An 8,711-nucleotide genomic window follows, 5' to 3' on the forward strand; every position below is an offset into this window, starting at 1 on the left:
AGTATTTCTTCCAATATTGACTCCTGCATTATACCAAATTTGAAATTAAATGTAAATCTTGAGATCTAATGTAATCTATTCCTATTCGTTTAGCTTATGATCACACTTGGAAAGTCGTTGTTTCCTGTGCTTCCTAATGTAGTGGACGTATTTTTAACAATTTCTTTACAGTTGTGAGAGAAGAAATTTTCAAAGCAACAAATTTGGAGAGGTGATGTTTCTGCTTTTGGGGAGGATACATCACCCTCTTTGACCAGGTGACACACAAAAGACTTGGTTAAGTAAAAATAGGGGGACCATATGTACCTGTTTTTGCTCATTTCCATCTGTTACTCCACAAAAACTGTTAAAAGATCCCATTTCACACCTAAATATGTTTGGTTTGGAGGACAAATTGCATAGTCATCCTAGAATAAATCAATCTGAGGACAGCGTGAGAATCACTATCTCTTATTCAAGTACCATAAAGGATAAAGTTGTAATGAAACCAAATACTCAGACATTTATTTGTATATGAATTAACTCATATATCAATTAAATTACAGATTTAATAAATATTTTATTAAATCTTTATGAGCCAAACACTCTGCCAGGCATTTGCTAATTACTAGTAATATACTTACTAGAAGGAAGATGGCAATGGCAGTATAGTTTTTACTCACTGAATACCTATATACTATGTGCTTTAGAGAGGACATCTAGATATCAGAATGAAAAACAAATGAAAAACACAACAGAACAAGATCACAAGGTATCCACTCCAAATTAAAAATAAAAATAAAAATAACTGCAAAGTTAGCATGGTATCTGCATCTATTTAGGAGAAATTGAAGGAAACAGCAGGGAGTCTAGAGATTCTGAGAACTGGGAAGCCCCAAATAACTGATAAGGTTATTGCTAGAAGGTTATGCAGGCTAACTGGAGAAAATCAACTAAAACTGGAGGGGTGGGAGTGTTTGCCTTCTTCAATAGCAAGTGATATAACAAAGATACACGGTAATATTGAAGACTAGAGACACTCTCCCCTATGAACTCTCTAAACTGCCCCACCAATGATGCTTTCTGGTTCTTTTCCAGGGTCCAAACTGAAAAGAAATTATTGGGGATAGAATTGAATTGAGTATATAGGGCAAAGGAGATGATAGAGAAATAAGATTCAAATAAAAGCAGGAGAACAGAACAGAGTCAAGGAATCTCAAAAGCAAGAGAACAATTGTTTGTTTTTTATAAGAAAACAACAGAAGAGAGAGCTCTGCTCAGAAAGTTACTCTAAATCAAAACTTTTTCTAAAGTTCGTAAAATTAACTGCAATATGAAAATCAAATATAATATCAGATTATCACAATAAAAAAAGAATACAGAAAATAAAAGTATGCTAGAAAGACATACCCAGAGTATACATCAAAACTGCAATTTTTATCTCAAAACAAATCAGACACATTAGAAATAATATAAAACATAAGCATAACTCACAATGCCTTCAGAAAAATAGGAGACAAGGTAAACCAAAATTAAAATGAAATTAAGAAACAGATTTTTTAAAAAGGATTTAAGAGAAATTGATAAAAATCAAAGGTTGGAAAAAGATATCCAACATATGGATAATAGGAATCCCTGAAGAAGAAAAACAACTTCATTAGCAGAAAAAACTAAAACTTTTAAAGTTTCTTTTAAAAAAATGGAAACTGTCTACGAAATGAGCACATCATGTACTTGACAATAGTAACACAGAGAATCAATACCAACTGCAAGACAAACTGCTGAAATGTAAAATATAATTTTTTAAATCACTAGCTGAAATAGCTAGTTCTTTATAAGGGAAAGAAAATTAAATTATAATTAGTCCTTTCTAGTATCGATGCTTTAGGTCAGAGGAAAATGGAGTGAATATTTAAATAATACACTCAAGGGAAGGAAATGTAATAAAGCCACTCTGAGGTCAAGTGGTAAATAATTCTGGAAGGAGATACCAGCAAGTATCTCTATTACACAAACACAAGCATGCATATGTATGTGCAGAAATGGACACACAAATGCATGCATGTATACATGGACACACACATCACACACTGAACAAAGAGTTAACACAGTATTTTAATGACTGAAATGAAGCTGCTGTTTGGGCACAGAAAACTTGATCCTTTTGCAAAAAGAAATCCAAATGCCAATTTTACTCCTTCTGTATGTTATCCATGGTTCAATTTGCAATAAAGAATTTATAACTTGAGGAAGAACTCATTGGCAAAGTTGGAAAAATTTAATCTTCGAAAAGGATGATGATTAAAATTTATTGAAATCCATCAAATAGGTTTAAATGCATGAGTTCATAACGATATTTTTTTAAAAAACTAATTTGAAAGATTATTAAGAAACAATTCTTTACCTTGACAAGTGGTAAATAAAAGGAAAGAATCAAACATTTATTTTCCCTTTCTTAGATGGTATCACTGGGTAATCAACTGGTAGATTAGGAGAACTGTCTCTTTACATTCGCTAAGTGAGAAAGAGTTAGAATGTCATCACTGAGCGTGATTATTTCAATATAAGTGACTCTTCAGAAAAGCCAAAAGATTTTTTGGTGATCTAGTGACTAAGTTCTTTGTTTTTAACGATGTGTTTTGATGTCGTTTAAGAACCAGATGATACTACACTCTGGTTAAGAGAATGGTTTCAAAGAATAAACGATACCATGACTTTGCCAAGAATATTTCTATAAGGAAAGAAGATGTTAATTTTGATGAAGGGGGTGATTGCAGACATATAGATTCATTCACGCTCAGTCATTTCAAACAGACCAATCAATAATTATTTTGATTCACTGGGGAAATAATACTACTAGAAATAATTAAATGCATTTGGAACCAGAAGAGGAATTTGTATTATCACTTCCCATACCGGAAATAAGAAGACTGGAAAACATCATGAATCATGCTGTCTCTGAGCACAGAATTTACATTTTAGAGGTGACGATAAACTGCTTTGGTACTAATTGTTTCACTTTGTGTTTGCCAAAATCTCTAACATGTTTATACAATAAATTATTCTTCATTTCTTGCCTTTATGTACTTCTTTGGTCAAAAAAATACAAAATGGGGTGTCTTGTAAAAAAACAAGATTTTTCACTTTGAACCAAAACTTGTTATTATAACATCTTAAAATCTATTTTCTATAATTTCCAATATTCTATTTTTCTCTATTGTTACTGAATCATCAATATAGCTGGCAATTCATATCATGAAGGGTCTAAAAATAAATATTTTGGTTAAAGTCCAAAGTATCAGACATTCAAAGGAAGATATGTAGTACAAAATAATTAATAAAATTATCAGAATTAGCTTTTAGCAAGGTTTGACAAGACATTATTAGGTGTTCATCCAACTCCATTACATTTTTTTTTTCTGGGAACACAGCGAGGCTGTATTTCCAGCTTCTTTTATAGTTAAATTTTAAATTTTATCTGGGTTTTCCAGAAAGATATAGGTAGAAGTCTCCCATCTTCTTTCAAGCTTGGCCCTTCAAACATCCCACATGATTCTAAGTTCTTTCTTTAAATTTCTTATCAAAATTTAGAGAGATGTGTCCCTAATGATGGAGCTACTCTAAGATGGAGGAGCCCATTCAGGCTGGTTATGGAATGACTGCATGAAGCAATTTCCCATTTCCTCAAAACCATCAGCTATAAACTATTATCTATCATGAAGAATACATAGACTTTTTATGTGAAGCCGTAACCACTGATAACTAATTTGTTTTCAACCTGAGCCTCATGTGTGCTGACCATTACAGAAGAAATACCTTGGCAATACGCCAAATCTTAGAGACATGCCCTCTGAAGATTGATTTAACTAAGTTTGTTGGTTTTACTTATTATGTTATTTCTTTTGAAATCCTGTCTATCTTTAAAAAGATCACAGTTGAGAGCCGTCACTTAGCACATGCTAACTCGGTGGATTGGATTTGCTAAGCTGAGTTCAAACTCAGTGCTTCCAGATTTCTATTCTTTATAGATTTAAGCTTCTTAACATGAGTTGATCTGAATAGGGTTTCTACACAATAAATCATCCCAAACTTAGTTGTGTAAAAACAAACAAACATTGTATTTGTTCATGGGTTCTTTTGGTTGGAAATTTAGAAAGTGCAGAGAGGAAGCACCTTGTTTCTGCTCCAAGATTCCTCTGCTGAGAAGGCTAAGAGCCTGGAGGTGACTCAGTGTCTCTCAGTTGGAGTCATGTAAAGATTGGTTATTCTTACATCTGGCATCAGGACCATGAGAACTCAAAGACTAGGACTGCTAACCACAGAACCCACTACACATGGCCTGTTCATGGTGGATTGACTTTCTCACACTATGATGGCCTTTGGTTAGACAGACTTCTTACATGGCTGCTCAGGGCCTCAAGCACTAGTGTTCTAGCCAAGAAGATGAAAAATGTATCAACTTGTATGAGCTAGCCATGCATTGGCACTCCTGCCACATTCTCTCAGTTACAAGTGAATCACAGCAAACCCAGAATCAAAGAGAAGGAACCTTGATCCCTATCTCTAAAAGGGAGGATATCAGAAACTTGTGACCATTTATTTTAAAAGTGTCATAGTTAGGCACCCCATGTGCCTCTTGAAGCCTATGAATCACCTGAAATTATATGCAAAATGTTTTATGTATATGCATTTTCATTTTTGAGAGGGTCTAAAGTTTTCATCTAAGTTTATATCAGAATAATCAAATCTCAAGTATTTTTTTTTTTTTAGCTGCTATGTAGTTATGACATTAGTCCATGGAGAAATTTGGCTCACAGTCACTTAGTACATGAAATATTTAAAGTAGTTCCCTGAAAAGACCTGAAATGGTACTGAGATATAAATGCCTACAAATTAAAATGCAAATCAATTTAATGATAAGGGAAAATTCTTGAGAGAATGTATTCATCAGAAAGCTAGCCAAAGATGTTAGCATGTAAACTGTATATAAAATACCTGGATTAACTTACTTTTTCTACTTTGTATCTCATGCTTTAAAGCTGTTGAACATAGAGAAAATTTTTCTTCGGAAGTCAGAAGCCATTCTTGACAAAAACACTTCCACCACACTAAAATACTGGTGCCTTCTACATTTCAACATTTGTCTCTAACATTTTTGAAGACTTGGTAGTAACTCCCTTTTTATATGATTTTTAAAAAAACTACAACAATACTGATCCATATCTTGTGTGTCTATATATAGATTTTTAACTATGGTTGATTTGCTTTTTTAAAAATACTTTTTGAGTAAGACACAGAGAATATTGATAATGGATACTGCAGAGTTCCCTGCAGTTATCATGTTCATAATCTAGCAGTAATTGATTGGGATAAGAAATGTGACTGTTCAGATAGAAAGAGGACATGGTGTATTTAACAAAATGGCCTGAGTCTGTGCAGCCATTCACCTGCTGCTCGCCTCTCAAGGCCTGATTGGCTTCTCTTTTTTTTTTTTTTAAAGATTTTAAAGTTTTATTTTTTCCTTTTTCTCCCCAAAGCCCCCTGGTACATAGTTGTGTATTCTTCGTTGTGGGTTCTCCTAGTTGTGGCATGTGGGACGCTGCCTCAGCGTGGTCTGATGAGCAGTGCCATGTCCGCGCCCAGGATTCGAACCAACGAAACACTGGGCCGCCTACAGCGGAGCGCGCGCACCCAACCACTCGGCCACGGGGCCAGCCCCCTGATTGGCTTCTCTTTTAAAGCGTACTAACTGACCTAATTTTAAAGTGCAGAGAGGTGCCTACATTTGGGCTTGATGATCAAAATTAGACAATAAACTTCTAATAAAACAGCGACAGCAATAATGGTGTGTCTCCATATCACATTTATAACATTAGATACATAGATATATTTACTTCTAATTGTTAGTTAGGAGAGGCCTCTTAGAGAACAATGGCACTGAGCTTACAAAGATAGGTAGGATTGCACAGATGAATATGAGATAGGGAAAGAGTGCTTTAGGCAGAGTGCAAGGATGGGTGAAGGCAAGGAAGTAGGTGAGAGGGGCTTGTCCTGGGTATATACAGACAATTGCAAGGAAGTAGTTATAGACTCAACAGATAGGTTGGGATCATATTATTAACGTTCTTGAATGTGGAACCACAGTCTATTTTGGCTTGCCGAACTACACTACTGAAATTGTGTGTTAAGAATATTAGCCTTGAAACAGCTTGCATTAGAATGAAGTGTGGGAGGTACCTGAAGCCCAGTAATGACACTAAAGATTGTGAGAGCTGATTCTTTTCCACTAGATCTTGGTCAGATGCTCTCTGTCCAAATCACTCAAACACTAAAGTAGATTTGAGTTATTTGAGAAAATATGTACAAATAGAGATTTTCTCTCCATTCAACAAAGGAAAAAAACATATCCAGTCCTCCTTTGTTTGGTATTATCTTTTAAAAATTTGGTATCTTTATTATGTATGTATTATATACGTGTGTGTGTGTGTGTGTGTATTTCACTTCTGTTTAGCTACTCAAATTGCCAAAGGCAAGATTTAGAACTCATCTTTCTAAAGGCAAGCTGCTAGAGTGCAGTGAATTCTTACAAAATTAGAAGGGAAAAGGCAATAAAATATTAATGGAAAATAAAATAATAAAATTGGAAACAGAAAAGAGTACTGATTAAGAATGAGCAAGCCTTAAAATCCAATGTGTTAGAAAGTGAGGCATGGATTCATATGGAAATATTAGGGTTGAGTGGGGAAATATGAGAAAAATACCCTGAAAAGCTTTGAAGGAGGCAAGCAGGATTTGAGACTAAACCTATACTTTGACTTGGGGCCTAGAATCAAAGCTTACCTGAGCCACATTGGACTACTTTTTGTTGCCGATGACTAATTTGAAGACCTTGGCCTTTAACTCATAGTCATTCTTTTATAAATACAATGCTTATTTCCTCACAGTGGGGTTTTCCCACTGTACAAAAGGGATCAGATCAAACAGTGCATAACTTCAGCGTGGCCTAACATTGCATTTTAGGCTAAAAGAATGAACAGAAGAAAATCTCATTGGAGATCTAATGAGCTAGATTGATGATCACAAAAAGAGTCATCATGCAGGGATTAATTTGATCTGCTGAGTACCAATTCTAGTAAGCAAACTTGAATGAGAATTAGAAATAAAAGTGAAAATAGAACACGCATCTTCTCAAAACTTTCATCAGGCTATAGGGACCTGAGCTGTAAAAAGTTTCTAGACTTAGAAACTACCAATAAATAATAAAAATATGAATTTTTAGGAATATTCAAGACATAGGACTGAACATTTTAATTTGTCTTAATTCATCTACTCCAGAACAACCCTACAAGGTAGGTGCTATCATTAATCATTCTCAATTTATAGAAGATCTGAGGCAGATATTGGTTAAGAAACACCCCTGAGGTGTCACAGCTTGTCAGTGTTTGTGGTAGGATTGAAATCCAGACATGATAACCCTTAACTACTCTATTATCATAATTTATTGAAAATTCAAAAACTTGGAATAATAGCCCTTCAGTGTTTCATCCTGGGAGTGCATTCAAGTGTTTGAATCTAACAATTAAATAAATACATTTTAATCATTCAAAAATGCATATTTTAACAAGCCCCAAAGGAATACAGAAAAAAAAAAGAGGTGCTAATTTTATGAGAGAACTGACAGCTACGGTATGGCTGTTTGCCATTTAGTTATACCTGGAATGCAATTTGACATCATATTTGAACATTTACATATTCCATCTTCTTCATTAGACCCTCATTCTCAGAACTGTAAGCATTTTCCAAATTTGAGGCTCAGAGAGATCAAGTTACTTGCTCAAGGTCATACCGCTGATTAATGACAGAACCTGTCAGTCTGCCTACAAAGATCGTGTTCTCTAATATAGCACATTATGTCATTCATGTTAACCCATTCTTCGAGAATATTATTAATAAATGGTGACCCAGGAAACAGACAAATTTTAGTGCACCAAAAGAAAATATGTAAGTCTAAGAAGGTGAACCCGTGTATCATCTTAGTTAATTGTATCAAACCTTGCCTTGTTACTTCAGACGGAAAAACGATTTTGCTTGTGTTCCCCCAGCATTGCACACTGGAGGAGATCGTACTCCAATGCTAGGTGACATGTTCTGTGTAGTCTTAACTATTATATTATCCTTTTTAATTCTTAGATAGCAATATGCCAGATTCAATAATTATCAAATACTTTGTCAAACCAACGTTTTTATTAGAAGCATATGGGACTTCTTTTACTGAATGTTTTTACTTACAGTTATCAAAGTGAAAAAAATTTGGGCGATTCTTTTCTGAATCTGTAAAAATAGCTAATGATGTTTCACTTAGTTAAGTGAATAAGCACAAGGATTTCTATTACTCCATGAAAGACAGAAGTTATAAAATAATCCAGAAAATTTAGAATAACAAGTTTACAAAATTATGTTTGTTTTCAAGTTTTTATACAAACGTATCATTTATACTTTTTGGTTCTTCTTAGAAAGAGTTTCATGCACATATATAAACAATTCAATACTTAAATGCAGCCTGCCTCCTCAGCCTTCTCTCAACACAAATATCTGGGAAAAATCAATTTTTATATTTCAAATTCAATGAGAGTTCATTTTCACACATGCCCCAGAGCTTCCTCTGAATCTCGTCTGAATTCTCTCTCATGGTTTGGGAGGATTAGCAAGCAGTCTTTGCCTAAGCCAAAAAC

The sequence above is a fragment of the Equus quagga genome, chromosome 2, assembly GCF_021613505.1.
Source record: "Equus quagga isolate Etosha38 chromosome 2, UCLA_HA_Equagga_1.0, whole genome shotgun sequence".
NCBI classification, from domain to species: Eukaryota; Metazoa; Chordata; class Mammalia; order Perissodactyla; family Equidae; genus Equus; species Equus quagga.